Genomic DNA, 15,928 nt, shown 5'->3' on the forward strand with positions numbered 1-15,928 from the left:
TTGAAAGCACAAGGAATCTTTTCATCCCCAGGAATGATAATAACAAATCTAATTTCAGATCCATTGACATTCCAGGATCCTTCAAATTACAGTTGCCAGATTTGCTCTTGCTCCTCTTCTTTGACCAAAATGTTTTCATTAGGGAAATCATGATTTACTCTGGTTTTCTCATCTATAGGTAGGTCCACTAGGTGATCAACCATGGCTTGCCCCTTGATCGATTTTTGGGAGATGTATTTCATGTCAATTTTTATGAGTAAAACCTGCCATCTTGCAATTCATCCAGTCAGGTTTGTTTTTTCAAAGACATATTTGATCGGATCAAGCCTAGATAGGATTATCAACTCATATGCTAGCGTATATTGCCTTAACTTTTGAGTCACCCAAACTAGAGCTAGGCATGCTTTCTCTAACCTATTATATTTCTTTTCATAATCCATAAAGGTTTTGCCAATGTAATAGACAACATATTATGTTTTCCCATCATCTTCATACTAGGCATGTGGAAATCCTATGGCTACCTTATTGACAGATAGGTACAAGAGTAAAACTTTTTCCTATGATAGGAGGTTTTAGGACATGTAGATTGAGGAGGTACTGCTTAAATCTATTAAAATATTTCTGACATTCTTCATCTTAGATAAACTCAACATCTTTCCTCAAGAGCCTATTGAAGGGTTCACACCTAGTATGTAGGTCATATATGAATCTTCTAATTGCATAAATTTTTTCTTAAAGGCCCCTCAATTGCTTGAGGTTGGAGGGTAGAGGTATGTCCATGATAGCTTTGATCTTTGTAGAATCTGTTTCAATGTTATGCTTGCTAACAATAAATCCAAGGAGTTTACCCGACTTAACATCGAATACACACTTCTGGGGATTTATCTTGGGTTTATATTTTTTTAGGCACTAAAAAACTCTCCTAAGTGAGTCAAGGTGATCTACTCTAGTTCTAGACTTGACCAAGATGTCATCCATATATTTGGTCATGAAAGACAACCATGGCTCTTTGATTGGTTGCCCCTGCATTTTTAAGACTGAAGGGAATGGCACTGTAATAAAAAGTGCTCAGAGTGTTGTGAATGAGGTTTTGGGTTGGTCAACTACAACTAGCTTGATCTGATTATATATTGAGAAATTGTTCATGAATGAGAACATCCCATGTCTAATGGTGCTATCTACTATAAGATCAATGTTGAGTAGGGAAAAGTCATCTTTGGTTGTGGCTTTATTGATGTCCCTAAAATCTATGCAGATTTTGACTTTGCCATTGATTTTAAGGACATCAACAATATTGGCTAGCTATTCAGGGTAGTCTATGGCCCTTTAACCATACTTTGAGCATATCTTCTAGGCTTTCTTTGACTTAGAGTTCTACCTTCTGGTCAAATTTTTGAAGTTTTTGCTTAACTGGTATAGAGTCAAAATGTAGGATAAAGCAATGTAGGACAAGTTTCAAGTCTAAACCCAACATAGCCTGGTAAGACCATGTGAACACATCCTTATTTTGGGTGAGAAATTTGACTAAGGTTCTATTCTCTTATGAGCTCAATGTGGTTCCTGTCCTAACAACCTAAGGGTTTTCTAATGTGCCTAGGTTAACCTCTACACTGTCTTCCCTTACCATTGAAGAAGGGTTTTCTTGTGTTTTAAAAATTCTTTTGAATTCAGAAAGTTTCATGATGTCCTCACTATACTCCTCTTCTATGTCATGCTCATGGTCTTGACTATCCTCATGCTCAAGCTCAGAATGCTCGTTAGAAGTAACAATGCCAAATCTTTTAAAATTTAGATTTTTTGGATTTTGAAAACAACTAGATTTTTTTGGATTTTTGAAAAAAAAATATAAATTTTGATGAAATGAGGAGGTTTAACACAAACTTTCCTATTCCCATCCTAAAACACTAGAAGGTTTGAAACAAGGAAGAAGTAGTGTCATCTCTCGACAAGAAAACAAATTTCTTTGCTTTTTTTTTCTATTTTTTTTTTTGAGTTTTTGAATGATAAGGTAGAAAGTCATGGTCAAAATCACCTACCTGAGGGTTGGGTATTGCTACCTAATTTTTGATCCAGCTCATGATTGCCTATCTCAATGAAATCGTTGACTACAAAAGGAGAACCTGCATAAAAAGATATAATAGAAAACATTGAATCCAATTCTAAGGTTTTGAGATTTGAGTCTATGACCATGTTATCCTCTAGATTTCTTGGGTTTGGGGTTTCCTCTGGTACTCGAGAGTTGCAATCTATCTGGTTCAATGGAATAAGGGTAGGTCCTATTTTTTGAAGATCCTTTAAAATCTCTTTGGTGGAACATGAATGAGATCCATATCCACTTGAAAAAGGTCCCACAATCCAAAGTCAACCCATTCCGACTCAAAAAACCATGGTAAATTTCTCCATCACCTCTTATAAGAGCCTTGATAAATGAATCTACCAAACAATGGTTCCTCAAAGGGTGTGTTTTAGCGAGTCAATCTTCTATAGAATCTGAGACATTCTCTTTGATGCCATTGGATGGCTTCTACTAGCCTCTGAAGTTCTTCCTCTAGATTCAAACTCACCCTAAGCATATGCTTTCAACTCCATCCTAGAGTTTCTAAATGGGCAACATAAGGATCATTGGGTTCTAGAGGTCGCCAATCTATCCAAGGATCATTTGGATCCGGAGGGGGAAGAGGGTTTTTCTTGTTTTCCTCTCTCATGCGATCCAATTCATGTTGGATGTGATCTTAGGCTTTTGCCTCTGTGGCAAATTATTCTCTTTGCTCTTTGATTCATTCTTCATATTCTGCTTAGATTTTGGTAGCCATATCTAGGTAGAAAGTCAATCCATAGTACTAATATTTGCAGATGCCCCAGACACAGGCTTAATTGGAAAGAGGGTTAGGCTCAAATGGGAGCCCCAAGGTTTCATCTATTGGTTCATTTTTTTTTTTTTGCGGTTCTTTACCTTTTCTCGAGATTCTGGTACTCCAAGGATAAGGATCTTCTAAGAAGAGATTGGGATGGATATCTAGGCGAGCTTCAAGCTGGCAAAATTCGGTTTACCTCTGTTGACTGTATAAATCTTGCAAAAAGAGTTCAGGTGATCCATACCATTGTTGCTCAAGACAAAGCCCATTGAGAGCTCAGTTAAAGAACTATCTCCAATTCTTTTTCATTCTGCCTTGAGCCCAACATGCTCTTTGCTGACTCTGTCATTTATTATAACCTTGATTGACTATTCTTTCTTGCTTAGGGTGATCTTCTTAGCGAGTATAGACTAAGTGATTTGTGAAGGCTCTAACTTCAGATCTTACACTTAGTTCAACTTTATTTGAGCCTCCAATGTTCATGGACATGAGTTGCATTGTTCTGGATGTATTGAATCATTCTCAAAATTGTCAGATAGACTTGACTCATCTTTCTTAAGTTCAAGACCCTTGAGTGCACAATCCAGGTAAGATTCCCATTCTAGGGCCATGAGGTCTTTATTGAACCAGACTCGAATCTCCTTCTCCTATTGATTATAATCTGCCTCCACCAGGGCCTAGCACTCTGGATGGTCGATTCAATGAGTGTAACCTAATGCAACCACAAATCTTTTAATCTCTTATTGAACTTTGGGTTTTCTTTTTCTGGGAGATGCCAATGGATTAACCTCCTAGGTCAGCTGGTTAATGCATTGCTGAAAGTATTTTTTCCAAGTAGTGTTTGGAGAATTAGAAAAGAAATCCTCCTAAACTTGACTAGTCCAATTATGGATCCTAGCTTGTACCTCATATTCCAAGGTATATTGCCCAATCCACTTCTGATACCCAAGCACATTACTGAAGTAGATTTCCAATTGAGTCAATAAAGCAAAGTAATATGGTCTGTCATGGTGATTTTCGAAATCTAATTATGCATCTGATTCACTAAGTATGTTCAGTTCACATTGTGAAGAGTTCACACTTGGTGCCATCATGACTAGGACATATTCTGTATCTTGGCATTTCTAACTGAAGTCAACTATCATATTGTCATATAAATTGATGCACTGAAACAAGGATGGCAGACCATCAAGGTCTGGTTATTCTAACGGTTCTTCAGGGATGACTTTTAGGGTGATTTTAAGTTTAGAGTTTCTCCTTGAATGAATGTAGGAGGCTCCAACCTCTTATGGGCTATCACCTTCTTTTCTTATTGTTATCATACCCTATATCTTCTCCTGAATTGGTTTTAGAGACCTAGATATAAATCTGAATGCCTTGATATTCTTTTCTCAATCCTTTAAAGGATAGGTATCCCATTCTCAACAACATTGGCTATCCTTTAATGAATTTGGTGATCCCAAGATATTACTCACATTTCTTGAATTCTAAGTCATCAATCGTCAGAGACAACTTAAAGAATTTGGGCCACTTTGAACAATCAATAATGGCCACCATGGACATTTTTCCCGTACCAGATTATATGGTAGAGGATGAAGTCTATCCTTTCTCCTAGATAGAGGTGATGTCTATCGACCTGTTCGATCGAGGAATCATGGGTTGTGCCACCCTAATGGTTGGGTCATCGATAAAGATGATGATGATATGATCCTTTCAAGGGATTTTTATGCATTGATGGTATGTAGAAGAAATCACCTTCAGGTCGATCGTCATAGGAGCATATTATAGGAAACCAATATGTCTACCACATGGAACAAGGTTTGATGGGATGTTGAGCCGATATCCATACCTAATATTACAATCCCCAAAGTTATAGTGACATTTTCATCATAACAACTTATTTAAATACAATGATCTTCGAATTCTGAATGGGTAATGTTGAGCTTTTGAGTGATTATGTAAGGACAAATATTCAAACCTCTACCACCATCCACCAAGGAATTGAGATCAGAGAATCCCTTGATCTAGACAGTGATATGCAACACTTTAGTGTGAGGGAACACATGCTTTGGCAAGTCATCTTTTGAGAAAGTTATGAGGACTTGGGTCATGGCTTGTTACAACAGTACTGCCAGACTTTCTGGTTAAGTGGATAAAAGAACTTTGATGTTTCTTACGATGTCTTAGTGCCTTTCGAAGTTCTGTTGGCACCCTAATCTATTCCAGTATGGTTATAGGCATTGTGGTCTTGGACAAGTGACCTTTGATGTCGTACTGTCCTTTTTTAGAAGGGTTTGCATTAGTAGGAGTAGCTTGGATTTCAACCTCATGTTTCAATTGTGTGCAGGTTCCTGTTTCATGGGGAAGGAGAGGAACCCCCTTTCATGGGTGCCCCAGTTGATATATATACGTCTGCATTAGGTGAGGTGGTCAACCCCTTTTGTTAGTCCTGACCTGAGGAGATGGTGAGAGATGGTAGTGTCTGTGACTCCTTTTGCTAGGCAAAACTCTATGTGGTTGGTTCAAAGATCTCCTCCGTAGACTGATCCAAGTACACAACATTGATTTTCTTTTGGCTTTCCTGTTCCTCCTATATGATCTGTCTCGCCTTGACAACTGGAATGGTGGTTCATTTTAAAACTATTTGGTATTGATTTTTGTCTTCTTCACTTATGAGAACTTGAGGAAGCACCATGATGTGTGACCATCTATGGTTTGAGGACTGTTGTAACTATTCCTCTTGATTGGTAACTGTTACTGCCTCAAGATTGTTTATCTGCTCATAGTTAAGGAACGAGCTGGTGTAAATTCTCATATCCTCGTTCCCTATGGCATGTTCCTCATTTCTTGTGAGTTTGAGATTCTCTTTGTTTAAGAGGTCCTGGACGATGTGCCTTAGGGTGACACCGTAATACTTATAAATTTTTTATAATTATTCAATAAATAAAGGTGAATTTTCATGTCACAAATTTGAGTTGAATTGCTATTTGAATTATAATTTAATAAGAATTTCAATTTGAATGTGAATTTGAATTTAGTTGCAATTTAATTTGGATTTGAAGTGAATGTGAATTTGGATCTGAATTTAATTTATTGAAATTAGATTGAAATTCAATTTGGAATTGAATTTCAATTTGAATTTAATTAGGAAATTTAATTTAAAATGTAAATGGATTGGATTTCAATTTAAGAATTCAATTTGGAATAGGATGAATTAATTAAGAAGGTAGGAGTCCATAGGGTAGGACGCCCCCCTATGTGGGCCCTCTTGTGGTTAGAGATCAAATTGGGAACGAATGATTTTGGATCGCAAAAGGTTCTAAAGTATTATAAAGTCAAAACCATTGTTACAAAAATCATTTTTAGGAGTTGTAGCATAAAACAAGTGGTTCTTTTGGAAAATTATTTTATATGATTCCTGATCCATGTTTTAAGTTAGATTCATTCATGAACATAATGCATTAGATTAGACTCATGTTAGATCTGGTATTAGTTGTTTATGACTGATTTAAAATTCAAGAATAAGATCCATCTACGTCGTAACACCAATTCTTTTGAAGAAAAACACGTTTTCCTATGTAAATATGTTAGATCTTGTATTTGTTTCATGTTATGGTTTAAATTTATGTGCTCCAGCATGCTTAGATGTTCTAATATATGTATATGATGTGTTTATGTTGAGTCAAAATCATTTAATGTATGTTTTGGTATTTTTCTTATGAAAATCACAAAGTTCATTATGTGCTACATGAAAATGCATGCTATTTTGTTATTTTTATTCTGACCAGTCTTAAAGAAAAGTATGGTTCTCCAAAATGATGAACCTATAAATTCTAAAAAAATTAGAGGAATGTTCTAGACAAGTAAGAGCAATTACAAAAAAAAATTGGACTCATTTGAGTTTCGGATTAGAAGATACAACCTCAGCAAGTCAGAACATAATTTCTATCTTGACAAAAATTCTAAGTAGGATGAACATTTTTATAAATTTTACTGCTCATAAATTATTTAATATTTATAGTTAATATTTTTATGTGTATTAGTTTATATATTAAAAAATACACAATAAAAATCTTGTATAATAATCGATTACTGTTTGAAAATTAAAATTCACAAAAGTTTGGTTCAAAACCAATTTTTTTTGGAACACACTCTTTCCAAAAATATAAATAGAATTTGGTGCATGATTTTTAATTATATGTTGAGAAGGAGTTTAGATCTGTTTTTTTTAAGCTCGTGTTAGACACATCAAGCTAACTACAATAAAATTTCAAAATTTATTTCATTCTATAAATGTTTGGCTGAAGTTTCTTCGAAATAATCAAAACAGACAGGTTAGTTCTGAGAATAGAAAACATATTTTAGTTAAAGAATTATTACTCCCTGATTCAGAATGAGTTTGGGTCTAGAATGTACATTAAAATCCTACATTTAAATTCTTTATATAAAGGCTATGACATAATTTTTATGATCTGAGAAATTCTGTCCATGCAATTCCAAATTTGGAACTTGTGTTTGAAAGCATGCCATGGTTCTGAAAATGAATCAGTTGGACATGGTTGGGTTTCAGATGTGAACCAGATGGGCCTAATGAGGCTAGGCAGATATGCCATCACTTGTTAATAATTGCTGAATGCTATGGTGAAAATTTTTATTATAATGCTTTAATGAGTTGCATGATGTGGTGATATATATCATGATGTGATGAAATGCAACATGGCATGTTTATAATGCAGTATGATATGATGACATACAACATGATGTCATATGTGGTTATGTAGTGCGATAAGACATGTAATGTATGCATACAATTGTTGATGCTCATGAATGAGCATGTGGTTGAAGAAACCAATGTTGTGCCATGAGTGCACAAATATGTGTGTGGCATGTGATAGTGTGTTTTAAGGCATAAAAAAACATGCATACATACGAAATCACTCATGAGTGAGCAATGGGTTGATGAGGACCCAAAGGGTGCTAAAAGTGCACAAAGTTATAAAAAGATTATAAATGCACACATAATAATTTGAAGATCGTCTTCAAAGGCAAGATATTCGACTAGTTTAAATGTACCTAGGAATTCTAAATGGGTTATTAACATGTATAAGCAAATATAACTGTACAACTACCATGAATGAGTAGTATTGTAATGCTCCAAAATTTTAACCCAAAAGCTTAGCTATTTTTTTTTGAAGCAAAGCAATTAATGTGAAGTCTTATGTATGACATTGCTTGAAACAAATTAAGCTATAGAGGGCCAGCTTGTGCGCAAGCATTAACATTTAATAGCCCCATAGAACATAGTTTGAGAAAGAGACCACCAAGGTCAAAAACCTATTTAAGGCATTGTTCTAATCAGGCTAAGCTCTAAAGGGTCAACTTATGTGCAAGCACTAGCATTTAATAGCCTAATAGAACCAAGTTTTAGAACCAAGTTTGAGAAAGAGGCAACCAAAGACAAGTATATTGCCAGTAATAAACCAAAATATAATGAAAATATTTATTTCAGTATTGGTTAGAAATCTTGGGCGGGTTACATGTAATTGAACACAACCTAGGACTGGATTCAAATCCTGTTTCGGAGTTAGGTCCTAGTCTAACCCATAATTCGGTTCTAACTAAAGAATCTGAATCTAGCATGCCACGCCATTCATAATTCATAATTCAAATCATTCATGGAGCAAGTATAACTGTCTAGTTCGAAAATAAAGTTGATAGTACTAATGACCTCAAAGCACTCGTCTTAAACTCTTAAACTAGTTTCTATGACAAGTACATGAATGCTAAAGAAAGATTGGTTCATGGCATCATTGTCACATTCGCCTGAATGATAGATATATAAGGGATCAGACTCATTGAATCTGTTAGGTACTCATTAACATTGCATATTGTATAAAACTAAGCATACATGAAAACCCTCATTCATTCAGAACATATTCATTTCATCATAATAATCAAATTGTCAAATAACACATAACCACGATATATAATTATCAATTGCATGCTCTCAACATCCAAATTCAAAATATAAACATGCTACAATAATCTTAACTAAAACCCATCCATAATCTCACAAATGCCTTTCTCGACAATTTCATATTTATTTAATGTCATGCAACATCATCCAAAACATGCAAATGTCAATACTTGTGTTTTTGCGTATTAGAACATGTTTTCATTACCTACCACCTAGGGCACATTGGAAGTCTAGCTTCCTACCACCCATGGACTAGAGTCCAGGTGAGTCACCTTGCAATCACAAAAATATTAACAACGTAGTTTCCCTCCTGCAGGTTGTACTACCTACACTCTCAAAGGTAAGTCATATTTTAAATGGGTTATTGAGTCCACTTTATTAAAAGGGCTCAATATATTTCATCACACGTGCCTCATATCATTAGGCATTATAAGGCTCAATAGCCCAAGTACCTCTCCAGAGTAACTTTTCATATTGTCATTCATTCATGATATGAACATTATACTACCCATTTAAGGTAGTTACATATTCTATTTACTCAACATATTCATAACCTATTTAATATGCTCTGGTGCCTTTCAACCCATTGGGCATCTTGTCTGTGAAGGTGATAACCAGCAAATTATGTGTACATACAATTATCATAACTTGGTACAATTTCAGTACCCCATGGGTTCTCATCAACCTCTTGCCCAATCAAGAGCGATACCATGTACATGCATGTTTTTTCATGCCTTAATACAATATAATCATATGACACCCAAAAATCTACACCAAATTTTACAAAGTTTTTTTATAATATTAAATATAGCAGAAGAAGCTTGGTTTATAAAAATTGTTTGAAGAAAAAATATTCTTAATACTAGATTGAACTCAAGAGTTAAAATTCAACCATGCTTTTACATTTCATCTAAAAGAAAGTTTATTTATACATAGTCCAGTTACAAAATATCAAAATTCATAACATGTGAAAGTTCAAAAAAGTCAAGGTCTTAGAAATAGAAAGGTCCCATGTCTGATCTCGAGAAGCACACAAGTCCATCACATCCATCATCACCAAAGTATGCCTACCCGTGGATACCTGAAAAAAAAGAGTAAGCAGAGGTGAGACCAACACATATCTCAACAGAAAACTTGACCTCTCATCTTGCGATAACGAATATGGATAGGTCAACGAGCCTAACTGGACTCCAACTAAGTTTGCAGCTCAGCATGAGTCCAACACCCGACTCTTTGTGGGATCTAACTCGACTCAACCTCTAACTTAAGAGGGAGAAACAACAACACATGCACATCTTTTAATTACTTTCTCTATTTAAATTATTCTTTTGCTTTCTACATGATGCAAATACAATTACTTGTTTCAATATTAGTTATTGTTTTTAGAGAGCACCATTTCCTCAGGCCGTTATAGGCTCACTAGTCTATATGGGGTGCATTTTCAAATATTGGTATTTTATATCTTTTATTAAACCCAAGAGTACTTGGTTACACCAACACCAATGTCTAGAACCCTTCGTCAATGTGTTCCTTGCCCTGGACAAAGTCGTAGAGCACTACTGCTAGCATACGCAACATGACATCCAACACAAAGGAGTTATTGTCCCCTAAGCCAATGTAGTTGAAGACTAATCCACCTTACTGACCAAGATGATGCCACATCCCAGGGGGCTGGTGAAAACTCACTCACAAGGCGAGTACAAAGTCACTCAAGGTGGATCATGAATCCATTCTAGTCTTGAGACTTCTATGTATTTTGGAATTATCACTATGATTATATGATTTAGAAATTTTGTAAAAGAGTATTTGTAGTCCACCAGATTTTGTAAATGGAACTTAAAAATTAATATATAAAATTATTTTGATTCACGGTATATGATATTGCTCATTTTGATTGAATTTCCTTTCATTTGGTTTTAAAAAAAACTTAAAATAAATTTTCTTCTGTTGTGTGCTCATTAAAAAAAAGAAATTGGCTCGATTTTCGGTCATTACACCACATTCGCTCTAAGGTAACTTTATGTGTGCATGTATATTTTTTATAATTTTATGCACTTTTGACACCACATTGGTTCTTTTTAACCATTTGTTCATTCATGAGCATTCATGTGTGCATGCATTCTTTTCATGCCTGATAATACATTATTATCATATGCCACATGATATATTCATGCACTTATGACACCACATTGGTTCTTTTTTAAGTCACTTGCTCATTCATGAGCATTCACATGTGTATGTATATTTTTCATGACTTATTGCACATCAAAATCACATTAAAACATCATGCTGCACATTAAAACATTATGCTGAGATGAAATTTATATCTTAGCATTCAAAATATGTTCACAAAAGATAGCACGAGCACACCGTCTCAATATGCCCAGATATTATTCATCAATATGTCACATGTTTATTTGGGTCACTTCTGTAACTATGCCATATTCATTTGGTTAACTTCTGAAATAATCTCATGCATTCAATCAAACAATCCCTTAATTCAAGGCTAATAACACATAATTTACTTGTCATTAGAAATTCTATCATAAATTGTATAAAATGATTTAGGCTCTGAGATTTTAACAGAAGGTTCTTACAAATGTTACATATATACAGGCAAAAACCCAGATTTTAACACAATACAAATCAGAAATTAAAATTTCTGTAACATAGATTATTTTTTGGTCACAAAAATCTTATACAATTATGTCACTCTAATAAAAAATCAGTTATAAATCATTTAGAAAAAATTAGATATTGAGATTTTTACCGTGGGTGGCTTGATATGTCTGATTCAAGCCCACAAAAACCTAGAATTTAAATTTATTATAGCAGAGAACTAAAAATCCCATAACATCTATTGTTTCTATTATTTGACATAATATGTTTCAAAAATTACATATTCTGGACCAACTTCCTTGATTTTTTGTTTCCAAAGCACGAGGAATCAACTTTAAAGATTTTAACCTTGTGTTCTTCCATATCTATATTAACATATCTTAAAATCTCAACCACAGGCTGTCTCCACAAACTCATTGTCAGGACAAGATCTTTGTCTTGACTTGTAGAGCGAATATCTCTCAATCCATGACTCATCTTAGTCTGAGATTACTTTCATATGTATAAAACATCCTCACAATTTTTTAAAATTTATGGGTTTATAGTTTGAGAGAAAAAAATTTATCATTCTGACTGGTTCGATTAAAATACACAAAACATAACACCGTTTTTCAAGAATCAACCAAGAACTTCATGGTTCTCAATGAGAACATTAAAAAAAACTGTCCAACAATTTTACATTCATCAAGAACACATCATATTCTTGCTTACAAATATTTAATCATATTGTAAATACAAAAATATAACACATAACATGAACCTAACATCCAAGATTAACCATTTTTCAAAGAGAACATGTTTTCTCTATAAAGATAATAAAATTGACTTTCAAAAAAGAATTTTGGGTTTTAAAACCTTCATCCACAAAACAATATCAATGCCTATATGAATCCCACGACATGCTCATGTATCCTAACACTATACACACATACAAAGTTATGGCGTACCTACCAAAAAAATATTGGATTTTACGAAAAAGAATCATCCCTAAAATCGTCTCTATGGATCAACTCTTTCTACCACTACTGCACACCAATGGAGATGCAGCTACACCAGGTGTGTTCCTCTCTTCTAAAGAGGGGAGTGAGGGAGAGAAGAGAGAGTAAGAAAGAAAGATAGATAGAGGAAAATAGAAAAGTAGGTGGGGACGTCCCACCTTGTTTGACTTGGCTTGTGTCCATATCTTGGACTCCAAGATCCAAGAGGGCCCACATCAAATGGGCATCCCACCCCATGGATCCTAATTATCATTTTTGAGACCCAAATACCAAAATTGAAATCCAAATATTAGAATTACAATTATTTAAATCTAAATTAAAATTCAACAAAATTTAAAACATGAATTTCATCTTTATTTCTTAGAAAATTATTGAGAATTCTTAGGTGTTACACTATATTCTATGGATTCCTTTCAACGCTCAGCTAGGAAACAATTCTAAGTTTGCAAACACTACCTTCATGATTAATCATATATACAAGAATGCATATCTAGATCCAAACGTAAACCCGCTTATGCCAAACCAAATCTGACACATTTATTGGCTACCAAGCCCATGACTAAGGGTGTCAATGGGGAGAGTTTGACCCATACCCGACATGTACCAAACTCTATAAGGTCAAGGTTTGGTGATAAACAAGAACATCCGTTATTTTATTGAGTATGGTCCATGTCTGGTTCATGTGATCCTTACAGGATTCAGGTGTGGTTTCTCTTATGGTAAATTCAATTGGAACTAGGTCTAGACGCATCACCAACATCTTAAATAAGATCAAGGTTTGATCTTACATGAATTCGAAGCCTAACCCTTTGACACCCCTAACCATGACTAGGGGTGTCAACGGGTCGGATTTGGTTTTGTGACACCCAATTTTTTTTCTTTTTCAAACACTCATTTTGAATTTCCCTTTTTCGAAAGGCCAACAAAATGGAAGGTTGTTTCTTTCATAAAACTCTTTTTCAAAACATGGGTTCAAAACAAGGACCAAAATTTTCAAAAATGCTTTTCTCCTTTGGCAAATCAACATTTTGCAAATCTTTGCAAAACCATCATTTTCTTTACGTACTATTACAGTACTGACTATAGGTCAATATTACTATGTTCACACGTACCATTTTGGCATCAACCTTAAGCCAATAATAACATACCATTTTGGCACCAGGTTAATACCCAAAACATTTTTATTTTATACAAAAGGTTTGTCACAAAACTACTTTTCACTCATTTCACAATATAGGAGTTTAAAAACTACAACATCTATACACGACATAGTATAAAAACCAAAACCAACTCCCAGAAGCAGTCCCAGGTCCAGTGCCACAGAAATCATCGAGTCTTCCATGTTATACCATTTGCCCGCCTCTAATATCTGAAAACATCAAAGTAAAGTGGGAGGAGATTACAACATGTCTCAGTATGATCCAATATTCAACAAGAATCACAAGTGTAGCACAACAGACATCTACTGTTGGAAAGCCCATCATGGTTAAAACTCAAATCCTAACACTAGAAGAGTCGACCCTTCACTCTCAGGAGTTGACCTTCAGGTTTAAACCACAAACTAAAACATAGAGGCATCCACCCTCTCAACATAAGGGTTGACCTACAAGCTACACAACACAAGCTGAGAGTCGAATCTCATACACTGGTATCGACCCCATATCCAGCAATATCAAATTCAAAGGATAACTCCAAGATAATCTCAACGTAAAATTTCAAACTCGTCATAAGGCTCACTCCATATATAGGCGAATATAAATCATCTCAATCTAGAAGAAGACAATCAAACTAAGGCTCACTGGTATTTGGTGGCGCAATCCAATTGTTATAAGCTCACAACTATAGCATAACAACCATCCACACATCATATTTTTGCAGTTAAGGTAACCCGAACTAATGATTTATGTATCATACCATCACGGTACCAGTATCTTGGCCAAGACACAATTACCACCACAAAAAATAGCATACATTCAATAGAATGGTGTACCCTCTAGGTAGTGGCACCATAGGCCAAAGCTCACAGTACCCCTCAAGTACGAGCCACAAAAACAATAAAACACTGCAAGGTACCACCCTGGTACTTGGGTCTAGGCCAAGACATGACACACACGCTAAAAAGATCAACACAAGATACCTGCTTGGTACCATAGATCAACACCCAACACAGATCAACAAGATCACAAGAGGTGTCGACCCTCAACAAACTCCCAAGTTATACCATAATGTTTTTTTTCACAACACAATGTATCCTCATGGTACCAACATCTAACCAATATACAATGTAACCCACTAGGTACTAGCCTCAAGCTAAAATACAACATACCATCATAGCTCCGGTGCAAAGCCAAACTCGCACCATACCACACTGGCACTGACATAGAGCAAAATCTCAATATATCATCATGGCACCGACATAAAGCCAACTCACTTTGTACCACTATGGCACCGACACAAGGCCAACACACACATTATAGCCTTATGGTAGCTGCATAAACCGAACACTTAATGTACCATTGTGACACCAATATAAAGCCAAACTACCTCGTACCCTTACAATACCGACATCGAACCAAGTTATATACGGGTCAACACCCTTCTAAATCCAAACTATTTATTTTCAAGCATCAATAAATTCAAATTACGGATTGTCATACTAGCAATATCCATCACTGAATTAGCTTCACACATTCAACATACATGCCATTCAACATGTTCACGTGCAAAGAGTGCTCTAATGCACAAACCCGATCTTCTTGGATCACCACAGCTTAAATTCGTTCATCATCACATACTATAAAACAATCAATCATACTCATGTGCTAATGATATGCTCTCGTACCAACCGGGTTCCCTTCGAACTGAGTACAACTCCAAATGTGCCTCGTGCACCAACTAAGTCCCTCTTGGACAACTCCAACTTCAAATCCAAGCTTGTACGTATTAAGATCACAATGCGTAGCTAGGTTTGGTCGCTCATACCAAACACGAGCAAGGTAGGGTCCCACAAACCCACTTCACACTAATATCAGGTTGGATCTCTCAGATTTTAAGCTTAAAAGCATTAACCCACACTCATGCTACCAAAATAAACCCTTTCACAAACACTAAAGTCGACCCAGACCACTCATGAGTCGACTCAGGTACTGTAGGGGTCGATCCACACTCAACAGGGGTCAACTCAACCACTGTAGGGGTTGACCCACCACCTGCATGAGTCGACTCTGACCTAACGAGGGTCGACCCACCCTTTACAGGGGTTGACATTGGCAAACACAGGGGGTCAACCCTCAAGGCTAACCAACAAACACCAGAACAACAGGGTGTCGACTCCTAAGCAGTCAAGAGTCGACCCCTGACAATCTTTCATTCATTTTCATGCTCCAAAAACCAAACTTTTTCAGTATTTCTCACAGAATCATGTTCCACACATGGACAAATATAAAATCAACCGAATTATAAGAATAACAAAGCTTGAA

Source organism: Nuphar pumila, chromosome 15 (genome assembly GCF_984573655.1).
Source record: "Nuphar pumila chromosome 15, dmNupPumi1.hap1.1, whole genome shotgun sequence".
Taxonomy (NCBI): domain Eukaryota; kingdom Viridiplantae; phylum Streptophyta; class Magnoliopsida; order Nymphaeales; family Nymphaeaceae; genus Nuphar; species Nuphar pumila.